This window comes from Chaetodon auriga, chromosome 18 (assembly GCF_051107435.1).
Source record: "Chaetodon auriga isolate fChaAug3 chromosome 18, fChaAug3.hap1, whole genome shotgun sequence".
NCBI classification, from domain to species: domain Eukaryota; kingdom Metazoa; phylum Chordata; class Actinopteri; order Chaetodontiformes; family Chaetodontidae; genus Chaetodon; species Chaetodon auriga.
Window position 1 is genome coordinate 18,056,280 of NC_135091.1, and position 16,134 is coordinate 18,072,413.

The window sequence follows — 16,134 nt, forward strand, 5'->3', positions numbered from 1 at the left end:
CATTTGTGTGTGCGTGCATGTGCGTGGACAAGAGAGCAGCTGCAGAGGCCCTGGTTCCCGTCTCGCTGGCGCACATTTCTCCACAGGGAGCGGGAAGGGCTCCAAGTGCCCTGAGCTCGGCTCTAACCCCCAACCCCCCAGAACCAGAGACAACCCACTCTAACACATGCATGTGTACCCTGTGTTACTGCACATGGATACAGTCAGGTCCAGAAATATGTGGACAGTGACACAGTTTCCGTAGTTTTAGCTCTGTATGCACCACATTGGATCTGAAAAGAAACAATCAAGTTTCAGACTTTCAGCTTTAATTCAAGGAACAGAAATATCGTATGAAACGTGAGTAGGCAATCGTTTTTATACACAGGGGCTGTAATGTAATTGGATGCATTAACATAATCCTAAATAAAATGTTCGTTTTAACAGTGAGTGCCTGAAGTCTGGAGCCCATGGACCCAGCCAAATGCTCAGTTCCCTCTTTGTGATGCTTTGCCAGGCCTTCGCTGCAGCTGTCTTCAGTTGTATGTTCGTGGGTCTTTCTCCCTTTTAGTTTTGTCTTCAGCAAGTGAAATGCATGCTCAGTTAGGTTGAGATCAGGTGATTAACTCAGGTGATTGCAGAATGAGGATCCACTTCTTTGCCTTAAAACACTCCTGAGTTGCTCTCAGAGTCTGTTTCGGGTCATCGTCCTCTGGACTGTGAAACGCCGTCCAATCAGCTTGGCTGAATTTGGGTGAATCTGAGTGGACAGTACAACTCTAAACACTTCAGAATTCACCTGACTGCTTCTGTCTTCTGTCACATCATCTGTAGTGACGCAGTGCCGTTGGAAGCCATGCGTGCCCATGCCATCACACTGCCTCGTGCATGATGTGGTTTGCTTTGGGTCATGAGACGTTCTGAGCCTCCATTGACTTTTCTTCTCATCATTCAGGTACAGGCTGATCTTAGTTTCATCCGTTGAAAGAATGCCAGACCTATTTCACTTGCACTGAGAACTCCTTTGACCACATGTTGGTGGTTCATGAATGCAAATGCCGCACTTGGAATCTACTCCAGACAGAAGTCGATTTTGTGCTGCTTGTTAACTAGGCAGCACTGCCAACCTGCATCTGCTCGTCAGTGAGTCCATTCACCACATCGTACACTGTTTCCCAATACTACAAACATCATATTGGATTAGGCACACTGGTATATTGCTGTCCTCTACTTTTTGTAGGACTCTACTGAATAGTTTGAAGCTTCAAAGCTTCATTCATTTTGTTTGAGGATTTATATACAGTCCAGTACTGTACGGATATTCCATCAGTTACTTCATTTTAGTTCAGATATCCAGGTTGAGCTGCGACCAGGTGTTTGAACAGCTTCCTCCTTTGAGGTGAATAATTGCACCGTAATGTATCGCGTAGTTTTCTGTTTTGTTAAAATGGATTTCATGAAATTGGTGTGGAAAAAGGTGCACTGGTACTGGAATAATACCCAGCCCTAAATACACATGGACCTAACTAGACATGCCTCATACACTCAAAGGCCCTCTCACTTGCTTCTTTTCTGCCTGAGTGTCACAACAGCATCCAGGGAAGAGTCGGCTGAAGGGGTACAATTTAGCCTTTAACAATAGAATAGAAGTTGTATAAATTATACCTCTGGATCTAACGTACACATAGACCAGCTCTCTGGAGCCAGAGAGCCTTATTAGTGAGTCTAATGGAGCTCCTTCCTGCCTAGCTCTGTACCGACCCCCCCCCCCCCCCAAACCCCAGAGGGCCCTCCAAGAGCCCACTTGTCCTTCAGTGAGATGACACAGGATGAAGTCACTCCATTTGCCTTGGCACCAGCATCTTCGTTTGAGGCGCTGCGGTGATGTGCCAAGGGCCGTGTTCTCACAGCAAAGCGTTCTGCCCAGTCCTCTATGAGAGGGACAAGGCCATAAAAACTTAAGTATCCTCTGTGTAGCACAACAAATTGCAGTGTAGGACAGAGCATGCCAAACTCAAGCGGGGCAGGAAACACTTTTTTTTTTGCTCTGTCATCCACAGGGGACATTGCACAATTCAACTATATTGCTGTTTTCCCAGCCAACTACATCTGAACAGAAAATGGATTGACTGGCAAGTGATGGCTGTTCTTGAAATGATACAATCCTCCAGCATTTGATTTGTGCTGGTGGTACTTGTAGGGTTTAATTCAGATGACTAGAATTAATCTGTTGATCTGCTTCCAGGTTGGTGAAATGCTGGGATTCACCTGAAATGAAGAGCGACTCTAACATCAGAATATTCTTCAGAAACACTTTTACTGAATATGATATCAGGCTTTTTAAGCTTCAGGGGACATTAGTAGTCACATCACACAGTAAGAGCCACATACTTAATGAGCGAGGCGAGTGAAAACATTGATAACGAGATGTGACGTGTCAGGATCTGTCTGATTCATTCTTGGCAAGCGATTTTACAGTATATTTCTAATGTTTGTTTTAATAAAAGCTGGGAACGGGCTCTGAAGCTCACAGTGGCCCTGACGTAGTTAGAGAAATTCTTTTGGTACGCACAGTAGATACAATATGGTAAAGAGCAAGCAGAAACAGATTTTTTCGGGGGGTATTGACATTTTGAGACAGAGTGGTATGAACTCTTGCAGTGACACTTGTATTGTAGTAATAACTCTAAACAGTATCCCACAGGTCTTTGAGTCATTTGCGGTGGTTGTAGCCGGGGTGAATAAAATACCAATAGCAACAGAACAGACAGTCAGTATTGTAAATGTGTTTTGTGGCAGCCATGTGTGATATTCTTGTGGTCGGACACAAATAACACTATGTACTGTTTGAAAAACACTGCAGTGGATAAGAGCCGAACACTTGATGGAAAACAGTCCCAGACCAAACAGCGGAGAAGAGTGTGTGACAGACGTCCGGGCAAGTAAAGTTTAGCTCGTACACTGAGCTCGTCTGTCCGCGATAAGGTCGGCAAGCATGGAGATGCTCGGGGAGCAGACGATGAGTGAGATGGACAAAGGGCTTTGAAGTGGCCTGGAAGTCGCAGAGAATGTCGAGACTGGCCTTGTCTGCATCCCGGCTGCTGTGGTGACACTTCAGCTTCAATATTTCTCGGATGTCTGCCGTTTGTAGTGTTTAATCTCCTCTCCCCCGATCTTCCTCTGCGCCCCTCCCTCCGTCATCTGTCGCTCTCACCATAACGCCTTTCCATCAGTCTTTCTCCCAACATTTTGTCTCTCTGACTGCCAAAAGGTTTATGACGGCAGGATGTGATCTCACACCTCCACCAACATTTTCAACCACACACAAAAAAATTGATTTTTCCTGCCTGAGGCTATCTAGGCCCCCACCCTCGGAGGCCCCGGGAGAAATTTGACACACGGATGTCATCTTTCAACTTCTATCACAGTTTTTCTCGACACCCATTGCTATTCTAGACTCTTACCCTCTTTCTACTCTTATTTTGAAAGTACTTTAAATATGTTTTAACACCTTCATGTCCTTCTGTGTGAGGATGTAGGTTTGCTATGTATTTCTATACCGTATTGTACATTTATATTGACCAAAGCAATCATTGAAGTCAATGGTCAAGCAGAAGTTTCAACCATTCTCTGGTTTCCAGCTCCTTAAATGTGAGGATATTACTGCTTTTTTCTGTAAATACTGAAATATATTTGGGTCACAGACACTTGGTGCACAAAATAAACAATTTAAGGTTTAATCGACTACGCGATTAATCGATCAGGAGCAAAAATAACAGAGCAGATAATCAATAATGAAAATTACTATAACTTGAAGCCCTTGTAATACAATTTATCATTGGGCCATCTATTTAAAAAATAACAAATACCAGCTAAATGTCTGCGTTGTAATGCACTAACTGAAGACTCTCGAGGCCGAACCCCCATTCAGATGGGATTAACATAGCAGGGGAAGGTGGGGGATGAAATATTCACTGTGCTCCTCAGTAATTTAGCTCATCATTTCGAGCCACATTTTAACCATCTGGAAATGGCAGGATGTGGTCTGTAAGAGACATGGACATCCTGCAGTACAGAGCCGACAGCCTCCCAATGAAAGCCCCGAACACAGACATGAAATACACATTGATGTCATTCAGCGTGACTTGCACTTCCCAAAGCCTCATATGATAATAGAAATCCACATAGGAATTCTAGAAGAAAGAGACCTCAGAACTTGTAGAGAACCGACACATTTTTAAGTTTTATTCTGTGATAGTTGTTTGAACATCCATGGGTAGCAAACAGGAACCACTACTAGCTAATTCTGCACTAGGTTTAATGGTGCCAAAACAAAAAAAAAAACCCCAAAATAAAATAAAGTACTGCAGCTAAAATGAGGCAAACATGTCGCGTCCCTCCTCAGACGAAATCATGCTCTTGTATTCTTCCATATTGTGGCGAAAGAAAAGACTTTGTCAGACATGTTGGCATAAACAAACGGACACAACTGTGCGAAACTGTCATCCTGATCGTCCATGCTGTGATTTTCCCTTTGCTGGTCTCCATATTTGTGATTTAGGACATTGGACGATATAAATAAAACTGACTTGCATCCTGCTGTCTTTCCAGAGGCTGGGAGACACACATAAAGTGTTTGTTGAGTAGGGGCTTGGGGGGGGGGGGGGGGGGGGGGTGCTTAGTGTAAAAAGGCTTCTGGCTTTGTGTATGTTTGGGCAGTTCCTCAAAGGCTGTTTTCCTTATGAGCAAACGCTAACTTTGGTCCCCTCAAAGAGGAACTCTCCTCCATTAATTCACACACACAAACATCTGTCCTCCAAATTCCTCCTAAACAGCCCTTTGTGTGAATTGTCTGTCTGTCTCCTCTCTGCATGTCTGTCCATCTGCCTCTTATCCTTTCCCTCCTCCTGACTTTCCCTCTTTCCGTTCTGCATAACTTCCCTGTTGCCCTGTTTGTGTTCGAGATCAAACCAAGGCTGCTCAAACAAATTAAGATTTCTTTTCTCCCTCCTCCCTGCTCTGCGGTTTGCGGACACTCCTCATTCACTGGACTCTTCTTCTTCTGCTGGTGCTCCTTCTCTTCTCCAGGATGAGAACCCTGCGTTCGCATACCAGCACTCTCCCTTCTTTATGTTCTCCTCTCTTGGCCCTCTTGTCCCCTCCCCACCCCTGTCCCTCTGAAAGACAACAGAAAGAGGAGTTTTGATTGAACTGTGTCTTTTCCCAGAGTAGGAAGTTGCTCAGGCACTTAAGAAAAGGGAAGAGGGAGAGATGGAGTGGAAGGGCAAGAAAGACAGGGCTGATCTGTGTGGAGGAACGACAAAGGCTGCTCCAAAGCCCCTGACACCATGTGAAATCCTCAGGAAAAACAGCCATAATTAGATGGCTGAGCCGAGCTTTATGCCAAAAGTACGCACATTTGAATGTGATAAAGCAACAGCAGTGAAACAACAGGCCTCTGTTTCTAATTTTTAAACATTGTCTTGTTCCTTGGCCAGATCATTGCAGCTGGCCTGTATTGATTCTACAGTTTGAAGGGGAGCGTTTTCTCCAGTCTAAGTGCCGTGCTCTCCTCCGCTGCGTCTCTGATATATAAGCGTGCTGGTATTCACTCCAAACATTCATGGTGCCCAGATGACATGTCGTCATGACTTCGGTGATCCCCTGACTTCTTCACTGGTGCCGCCATGAGGTTCACATTTGTGGTTTTGGGTGAAATGTCTAGACTAACGTCTGAACTACTGGATGTATTGTCTTGAAATTTTGTTACAAACATTAACGTTCCCCCTCAGGATGAATTGTGATAACTCTGAAGATCCATTCGCCTTTCATCTAGCACCATCATCAGGTCAAAACTTAAGCCTGTCCAATGCTTCGGTTTTGATTAAGAACTTGAGAACTTAATGACATTCCCATCAGCCTTAGTGTCAAACCTGCTAAACTGCATTGCGAGCATGTTAGCATGCAGAAGTTAGCATTTGTTACAGCCTGCTAGCTCTCTAACATCTTGCTTTTTATTTATCTCAGATTGATCTTGGGACCACTTCGGGAGGTCCTGACCCCCAGGTTGCGACCTGCTCCTTTAGGGTGATTGAAAATAAAAATACTTAGCATTCAGTTAGCCTTTCACTTGGACAAATCATTCTTTTGGGTTAGCTGCGATCACAGTGATTGTTTCTGTGTGGCTCTGCTTTGATTTAGTCTCTCAAATTGTTTTGAAATCATAGCACATTAAAATGATTTCGTCATCCACCAATCAACAAGTATCCTCGCCTTTGGGTTTTGCACCTGCCAGCCATTGTGAGTCAAACATGTGCGTGTGATGTCATTCACACCTTTGAGCTGCCAGTCAACACCTCGGAGAAGAATGTTGACTAGAAGTGCAGCTAAACGGCTCTGCCAATCTCTAATTGTTCCAGCCAAGTGCTTTCACTTCTTTTTCTCCCCCCTCTCTCTTATGTCTGTCATTTTCTTTTATCTCTGTGGTGTATATGAAAGGAAATGATAAGAAACAGACAGCGAGGTCATCTGGATACAGCATGTCTCCACAACCACAGAAACATGGCTGCTCCACAAACTTGTTCTGCTCCCGTCCTCCAAATCTGTGGAGAGGATAATACCAGGCATAATTCAATGCATACGTCCTATCTTTGTCGCAGGTCAAATGTCAGCCTTAACTGCTATGAGAGCTGTATTGCTAATCTGATCAGCTAACTGCTAACAGGCTAACTAACTGGGAATAGGTTAGTGCTAGTCAGTCATCATACCTCCTCAATGTTGTCTCCATTTTGTTTGTACTAGCCCAGTTTCTACCCCTCCCCTGGAATTTAGATCTAAAGGTTGTACATCACTTTGTTCAATAATGAGTTATTGAAGGGGGGAAACAAAAGCTCTCCAAGAATCATTAGCCCAGTCGCCAACGGGTCAGCAAGTTTACATAGTTCATTCAAAAGCTGTGCTCCTGTCCTCCTCATAACAGTCTAAAAAATCCTTCCTCTTTTATGGAGCTTGTACTCCAACAGAGGAGGGTTGAATAAAAGTGGACGGTGGTGTCTGTCCGTTCCAAAGGTCAGGGCTGTCTGGACGGCTTCCTATTGGTCAACTATGCAAATTTGAGTTCACCAAAGGTGAAATTGGCCTAACAAAAAAAAAAAAGTGCAGTTTTACACACTGAAATGAATTGACTGGGAAATGCAGCATTTCCAAAACATGTGAGGATGTGAATTATAGCGATTTTGACGATGGCAGAAACTCAACCATAGATTGACAACAGAAACAACTCCACCAACCACAGGTCTTTCTAACATTGAGGTCCAAACTGTCAGACAGTTATAGACTGGTTGACTCCACAGCTCCACAACTTTATTTCAAGCACAGTGCTTTCATACAGAGTGCACACATACACACAGAGCTACACACAGTGGCTGCCTTACTTGAAAACATTACAAAGAAAATGTACAGTAGAAAAACGGCTGGATTACACCATCTCCTTACTACTAAAACATGCATGTGTGAGACACATGGTTCCTTGTGAATGCTTAATCAAGATTTACTTTTTTTTATCAGATTTACAGTGTACAGCAAAGAAGCCGAATTGAAATTGAATCATATACAAGCCCTGCTGTTCCTAAATTTGAATGCAGGGTTACTCGGACTCTGCCGGTCATTCCTCAGCCCCCCTGGGTCCTTGTGAGCAGACGTCAGGGGGCTCAGTGCTAATCAGGTGGGAGATATCCGTCCTCACAGCCAAGGTGTTGAAGGGATAGGGTTTCCCTGATTTCCGCATCTCAGACCTACAGAAGCCAGGGAGCAATGTGAGCAGCGCTGCTTGAGAGCGCCTGTATGCCTTTTTTCCCCCCTCTCTCTTATTCATCTCTTATTCATTCAGTCAATTACAGTCGCACCTTTTTCTGTTTCTCTTTGTTCGTTCCGTTGTCTACATCCACTCGAGTGCTCCTTCATTTCTCACTTTTTCTTTCACGGTCCCCCTCTTTCCCTCTCTTTCTCATTAGCCAGACATTATCACATGCAGGGGTAGCTGCAATGCTCTGAGGGCTTCTAGGATTACCTGCCGCCTTCCTGCATTTATGTCGAAGCGCATTACGATCCAGCATCTTAACGCTCTGCCATTAGATCACTGTTAATGTGCTTTCCAATCACACGACGAGTTGGATCATGTTTAAACTTACAGGATGAAGCCTTTTGTGGAGAGACTTTTTTTTTTTTTTCCTCCTCTCTTCTCTGTTTTCTCCTGTTTTGCAGCTGTTTGAGGTTTTATGCCCTCTCTGTGTTCGACATAGAGCGAAAACAACAGTTTGCCATTTGGGCTGCACGTCTGCTCTGTGTGCCACATATCCACAGTGTAAGAGGGGTCGTTATTTGGAATCACCCTCGGAAAAATGATTTAAAAGCAAGTTTGAAGATGTATTAAACATTATTTTTGACACGCCGTGCCAAAGCCTTAAATAGTTTCAAAACAACGTGTCCTCCTCTGTCCTTCCCTCCTTCTTCAACTATTTCCCCTTCCTTTTTTTTTTTTTTTTTTTTTTTGTTGTCCGCTAAACCTGTCACTTTGATGAGTTGTGTGCAATCATTCCAGGGGCCTTTGGGCTTTCACCAGGGCCTCCGTCCTTCCTGGTACAGTGGGGGTCTTTGATGTGGTTCCTTCTTTAGCTCCATGTGGGCAGACCTTGGCTCTGGCTAGCTAAAACCAAACTTAGCTTTAATGCATTTTAACACCACTTTTCAACTCCTGGTTGATCTTGGTGGAGGTAAGAAGCTGGACCGTGGTGCTAGCGCTGAAAGGTCTTGGTGTTGTTATTTCATTGTCCTGAGCTGACCGGGCACATGACCACGGCCAGTGGGCCGCTGACGGCCTGTGTAATAACTCACAGGCAGCTCTCTCACTGCTGTGCCCAGAGCTGGCCCGGCATGTTGTGGACTATGTTTGGGTCCTGGAAACAACAGCAGCGAGATGCGGTCTGAAGACAAGGCCACTTTGGTGTGTTGTTGATTCCTGGAAAATGGAAGTGATATAAATGTTTTTTAAAAATAAAAAAGATGAGTGTACAAACACATCTCAAATTACAATGTTACACTGACAAATGGGATCTACACATAATGTCATGTCAGACAAGAGAAGGACAACGCAAAACAAAGCGCTCTACACAACTTATTAGTCCCAGTTTATTATTATTAGAGACAACTACAAAGCACTAAATGGCGTAGGCTTCGACTGGCCCCGGGGGCCAGCTGTGAAAGAGCGCCTCACTACTGCGGATGATTACAGCTTGCTATATGAACTGTGTCCTAATCCTGGTGGACAGCTGAAATTAAAGCCAGGTACGGCCCTCTGCCTTCCCAGCATTCCCTGTGATAAACCTCCTCCCCTGCTGAGAAGAATCAGTTGTTTGTGCATCCACAAGAGTCCCCAGTCTGTAAAGTTTGGGTGTTTCTTTCAGCAAATCAGGGTCCAATGAAGATGAAATATTGTAATTCACGTTAATGCAGTTTTTTGCATTGTGCCCAGTTTGTTTTTTTCACTTGATGCCTGTGCAGGTTGAACTGTTTCTTTTAACTCTTTGTGGCTGCATAATTGCTTATGAAATGTCCCAGGTTTGTCATGAGTTGTGTCCTGACCCTGGTTAAGGGAGGCCGTCGTATATTCTGAAATGAAAACACTAAGTTGAGGATGTATTGACTTGGACAGTTCCTCCCCCTCTGAGGTTTGAGAGAAACCGCAGTCACCCAGGGCTTTTGTTGCCTTGGGTGGGGATGCAACAGTAGAGAGGAAAGAGCATTTTAAAGTAGTTATTAAACTAAACCGAGAAGAGCCGCCAACACATCTGAACAGTAATCTATAATTTAAATAAACTGAGTAAAGAACGGGTGCGGCCTTATTAAAGAATTATGTGGTTGAATTTCAGATAATTAAAGACTGTTTACTGTCTCTGTAAGTAGGGTTGTTGAAAGCCTACTTTGGTCATTTCATTTATAAAACTGACTTTATAATTAATGTTCTGTCTAAAACTCTATTAATTATTGTTTAATCTCTATATACTAGTGTTTGATAATTGTGTCATGAGGTGTTATCTTGAGATGAGCTCACTTAAGAGGATCCCATGCTGAGGTGTGAGCAAACAGGTTCAGCTGCTTCATCCGTGACGCTGATTTCTGAGACATTGAGCTGAGAGAACTTTGAGTAAAGGGTAAAAAACTTGAAATTATTCAAAACTGCATTTTTAAAGTCAGGTCGTCCTTCATTTGTAAACAGTCTTTTCCGGTTGGTTCCAGCGTAGGCTAGGCTAGCGGCATACCTGCAACCTGTGTTTGTAAATGTGACTTGTGCTGGTGAAAGTAGTTTAATGAATGAACTTAAAATGTGACTTTTGTATTGAAAAGAATGGACTTTTGAAGCTGAATTGAACGCAGCCCACTGGTACATTTAATGAAGTTAGCTCACATTCACCTCTGCACTATAAGATATCCACATGTGTAAATATGATAATTTTATTATGTGAGTTTGGCGGGGATTGCCCACTCGTCTTCCCACGTGAATGTTATCTACACATACTGTTAGGTTTAACTGTCATTTATCCAGTAAGTAGCTTGTTCGTGTGCACCATTTTTTTTTCTTAGTTTACTCAAACGTTGCGGTGACGCGCATGAGTGGTGGGCTTCCTCGGCGCGTGCCAGCTGCGTGGCAGCGAGCGGGTTAAAGCAGACGGAGTGACCGTCCTATCAGTGCTCTGCGGGCCGGGCCAGCCCACCGCCTCCTGCCTGCGGAGAGAGCAGCCAGCCGGGCTGCTGGATGTGCGGCTGTTTGTCATTCTGGCAGGACACACTCCCACGAGAAACGGCCCGCTCTCCCTCAGAACTTGTTGCCTTTTCGCGGTGTGTTGTTTGTTTAGCAGCGCCTGCGGATATCTGGAGGAAAACCGGAGGATTTTTTTTTTTTTTTTTTTTTTTTCTTTGCTTTTTGCTTTTTGTCGGTGGTGACGAAGCGCCGCGTGCTGCAGATCTCACCGGCGATAACAGGCGCAAAGCACGGTATGATACTCCTCACACTCTCTCTGTCTGTGCCCTGCTCGTACATTTCCTCCACACTTGGGGAAAGTCAGAGTTACGTTCGCTCCGTGCGTGAATGTGTTCAGAAGCAGAGACAGCCAGGATGAGGGAGTTATGTGCAGTTTGGGTCCATGCGCGTCTGTTGATGAGCGTCAGTGTGTCTGTCCAAGAGCTTTGGCTGGAAGCGGAGTAGACTGGTGTCTTTTTCCCTGCAGCGGTGTCTGGATGGAGCTGGTGTTAGTGCACTAAAAAGAAGCATTAAAAGTGGGTTAGGGTTAATTTGGATTTGAGATTTATCATCTCAAGGCGATCGACCACCAGTAGACTCAAAGAAAGCCTGCTGTGGGAAAAATATTCTTTTTTTTTTTTCCCTCTAAAGATTATTAACATGACTGTCAGGAGCTTGTCCCTGCTTTTCTCATCACCCCTGACCACGACAATCACCCAGCCCGAGTTTGCTACGGTTCCCCTGATGTAAAGGTGTACCATCATTAAGATTGAAGACAGACATTAAAAAGCAGCCAGACTAAATTTTAATGAGTGCATCATCCACCACATCCCTGAATCTGATAGAGGAATAAATCCATTAACTAGTTTCTTATGACTCCTGCTGAGACGAATTTCTTTATTACCATTACATTGACAGTCTTTAAAGTAGCTCATCTACCTTTCAGTGTGTTGAAGCACCTTTGCACCATCTCATTCATACACGCCATCCTCACGATTGTGCTGGAGGGTTGATGGAGTGATTCAAACGGCAGGTTGACTCACTGTGTTCACTCAGTTTACCTGGAGACTCGGCGCTGTAGCCCTGAGCCAGCGCTGTCAAATGTTTAACGGCCCAGCTGTGAAACAGGACTCCGAGGGGGTCAAATATGTCCAAAAACTCACCTGACATCCAGAAACACATCAAAGAGTATGTGAGTACCCAGCAGGGACCACTCTGCCTGTTGTTGTCGTTATTATTATTATTGTTATTAGAAGTAATGTGGTTATTAACCGTCTCTTGACTGATTCCTGGTAATTACCGCCTATTAGCTTTAATTAAAGGGATCCAGGACGCCTTTCCTTGTGTTGCGTAGCCGTCTGTCGCCCAAGGTCTCTCCATCTCTCTCACACCCCATAATCATGAACTTCACATGAAAGACAGCAGAAGAGGCGCTTCGTCATCACCTGCGTTATCCCAAACCACTCGCCCTGGGAATTAATGCTTCTGTTGGTTTTGGGTTGACTTTTCCTGGTTATTTAAAGGTTACACACACTGAAAAATTCGTCTTACCAAGGACTCAAACGGGGGTTTGAGGGCGACTGGGTGTAGCTGTCCTTTCTGGCAGGAGTGATCCCTTAAAGCTGTAGTAAAAATGGGGGGGGGGGGCACTTCATCACTTTTTGGAAGTCTAGACAGAGTTTGACCCGTTTGATTAAGTGCTCAGGATTCAAGGTCACTTGATTTCATGCTTCCTTTAAATCAAGGTGGACCAAAGACTCACAGTCAGTGGTTGAATTTTGACATTCCTTCTTGCTGTAGTGAATTTAAAGAGATGTATGCTTGGCTCCCCCTTCCCCCCTTCCTAAAAGTATTTCTCAAAGTTAAGTTATGCATAATTTAAACACAGCCATTCAGATGTAGTACATTTGAAACAAACCAGAGGATGAGTCAAAAAACCCCAATTCCACCACTTCATACGCTGCTTCTTCATTCCTTATTTTGTCGCAAGCATTATACCTAAGTTCCACCTAATCACTACCAGGTTCCACTGGCTGCACCGCTAATGTACTTTAAATCCGTTATTCTGCCGTCTCTTTGATCAAGAACGCCGGCTAAACTTCCCTCCTAAATCGATGGAGCGGTGGAAGCGTTCTTCTGAGCCGCCGTTCCAGCGCTTCATGGTGCTGCTCGGCCCAGCTGTCAGCTTTTATTTTGAAGAGAGACACAAGACCCTGCTTGTGTCCGCACAGTCTGCTCTAGATGTCTCACCTGCCTGTCAGTGCTCTGGTAGACACACACTCTCATGCGCACACACAAAGCTGAAAGCTAAATTCCTTTGGACACAAACAGCGAAAAGCACACAAGTTACAGTATATTCTCCGTGAACTTTTTTTCTTATTTTATCCTATTTTCTGCCGTTAAACTGTGGCGTTTCCGTCTTGCCTCTTGAAGTCATTACAGGCTGACAGCTGTGGGAGCCAGACTAATGACTTCATCTGGGTTTCCCTCAGTTCTCCGCTATTCTGAGCTCTTCAGGCTCCGGAGTTATTCTTCCTCTCAGCCCCGTCCTCCCAGCCACCCCTGACCCGGCGGGGCCGTCACGCTCATGTTTCACCGCTCACTCATGTTGAGGTGTCACAGAGCGCATTGGTCACATACGCCGCGTGTCTTTCGCTCAGTGTCGGATGGGAAAAACAGGCCAGTGTGATGTATCACTTGGCGCTCAAACGCAAGCACATCCATTTTGCGGCGAAGTATTTTTCTGGGGTCATGGTTTGGGTGAAATTAAAACCTCTGTGTGTGTGTGTGCGTGTAGGTTTCTGTGGGGCGGTGAAGTAAACAGTTAAGGTTAATCTCAAGGAGCATACAGAAGAAATTTAGATATTTCAGCCTGAGAGTAAGATTTCAAGTTCTTTAAAAAAGTTTTCCAAATCAGAGAGGTGAGATCAAAGTCATTTTTGAAGTCGCTTCAGTGCCTTTGAGTGGCCATTGTGACAGCACAAAGGAATCCTATTTTACAGGATGTGGGCGCATTATTGAGCACTGCAGTAATCAGTTTAGGTCTGCAGCATCTGAAACATGCTCCACGTCATCGGCCTCCACTTTAGGGTTTATCTGTCGATGGCATCACAGATAGCAGAGTCTTAGCTCTGTCTTCTTGCGTCGGGAAGGAGGCATTCACAGAACGGGCTGATGCCAGGCCAAAGATGTGACATGTAGAAGCTCTACGCAGGGGAAAAGGAAAATGTTTTCCCACATGTTTAGAGTGTGAGACGCGTCCTCGACACTTAGCGTAAACATCTGGATGAGTTTGTTCCAAGTTTTTCATGTTAGAGCTTAAACAATTAGTTATATAATCAAGTGGTAACAACAAATTTGATAGTCAGGTAAAAGTTTGCTTAATCAATCAAAAATGTTCCGACTTCAGATGTGAGGATTTGATGTTGTTGAGACGGTGATATTTTTCTGATGGACATTTTTTAAAAGGTTTTCTTGGAGATTAAGTCAAATACTAATAAGCAACAGATAACTTGATAAAGAAAATAATTCTTAATTTCAGCCCTGCGTCATATTATCTCCCAGTCCTGTGGATGACTGAGCAGATGATCAGGAAGTGACATTGTGTGAACTGGCACAGTAATGCTGTAATGGCCTCTGCGTGGTCATCGAAATGAACCCTGAAGCATGGACGATCCGCTTCTGCTCCGAGACTCAGGCCACGTTTCAGTCAGCGATGTCGAGGCAGGTTTTTGGCCTTTGGGAGATTTAAGTATTAAGTTCTTGTTTAATCCGTAATCGTCGAGCCCAGTGGAGGTGGTGATGTGATGTTGGGAGGCAAACAGCCGTCTTGACTCAGAAACTGCCTGAAAAATGTTGTGTGTTATTTAAGCAGCCTGACCCTGGTTTCATCAGCAGTTTCTCTGAATTGTAGGTCTCATTAATGAGTTTTTTACTTCTTTTTCACCCTTATTGATAGTGATAGAAGAGATACGAAGCATGTTTGAATTTATTATCAAAATAATGACAAATGAATTTTCTAAGGTTGATTCATGAACTAAATGCTTCTGTGTTCTTTTGCCTTTCAATTACATTTTTTTCACAAGCTACACCACCTTCTCGCTCTGTCACACACACACACACACACACACACACACACATTAAAGCCTTACAGTAGGATTGTTTCATCCTGGCTCATGCTGGCTTTCTTTCCACCGTGGGCTTGTATTCGGGGCTCTGATCCAGCTGCACGGCCCACCTCGACCCTGCATCACCTGTGAAACACAACTCAACCCTGTGTCAGGTATATCAAGGCAAAAAGCCGCAGACACACGTTTTTTTTTTTGGTTTTTTTTTGTCCTCTCTCCTCACTCTCCCCTCCCTGCTTTGCTGAAATACCCCACAGAATCACATTTTCACAGCGCGGTCTCCTGCGAGTGTTTTGTAATTTAAGCCGGAGCACATATAGGGGCTGAAACTGTAGCATAACGTGAACCTTCTGTTTTTTCTCACTCTGTTGGAACCAGTTCTTTTAGCCTCCTGATGCAGGAGTGTCTCATGCTTTGTAATCTATACAAACACTGAAGATTTATGTCGGCTCTTGCTCGTGCTCCGTAAATCATATTGATCTGGAGATGTTTGATGTGACTGCTGTGTCTCCAGTGAGATGATAGAAAATTAGTTTGCCAAATATTTTAGTGGTGATTCAGTTAATCATCCAACTCTCCTCCCCGTCTAATGTTAGCGGGCAGTTTTTGTTTTTCTTTGTTTTGCAGGATAACCTTGGCATTTTTTCTGCAGCATCAGCATTGGTTGTCATTTCCACTTTAATCATTTACCTGACCTCTTAAAACCACTGGACAGGTTGGAAATTAGAATTAAAAGCTGAAAAGAAAAAGGGTCCATATGTTTTATCTGATAAATAAAAGTCAAACTGCTTGTTTTGGACCCTTGAGAACCAGCTTTTCATCATGTGTGTGTGTGTGTCAGGTGGTGGACACTGGACATCAAATATTCAGCACTGATTTATGTGTTGAGAGTTGAAAATGCTGTTCTGAGAGGTTAAGGAGGCTACTTTTGTCTAAGTGCTTTTGCATCTATAATGCCATTAGTGTGTGTCCTCAGTTTGCAAAACAATTTCATTTTTTTTTTTTTTTTTGGCTGAGTGTGCACGTATCCTGGAACACAGCTTTCAGCCCGATCATTTTTCTCACTCGCTTGGCGCCACTCATTCTGAATGGAAACGGCTCTCCTGCTCAGTCTCTGAGGATCTGTTGTTTGGGCTTTTTTTTTATGAGACTGTCCAGTCTAAAATAACAGAGATCCCTGTTGTATTAGATTAAAACTCAGTTGTTCATTTTACTTAGATACCAGATGAACAC

At 44.1% G+C, this 16,134-nt stretch overlaps 1 protein-coding gene across 2 annotated transcripts in view; it reads left to right on the plus strand.

Annotated features, from left to right (window-relative positions):
- disp1 (dispatched homolog 1 (Drosophila)) overlaps positions 1-16,134 on the plus strand; it is a 73,746-nt gene that overhangs the window by 33,536 nt on the left and 24,076 nt on the right. The window contains exon 1 of one of the 2 annotated variants that reach the window (XM_076756111.1): positions 10,908-11,028. The exons of the other annotated variant lie outside the window; for it this stretch is intronic. The gene's annotated coding sequence lies outside the window, so the exon portion shown is untranslated. Of the gene's footprint in view, positions 1-10,907; positions 11,029-16,134 lie in introns of those variants that run through there. 2 annotated transcript variants of the gene reach the window in all.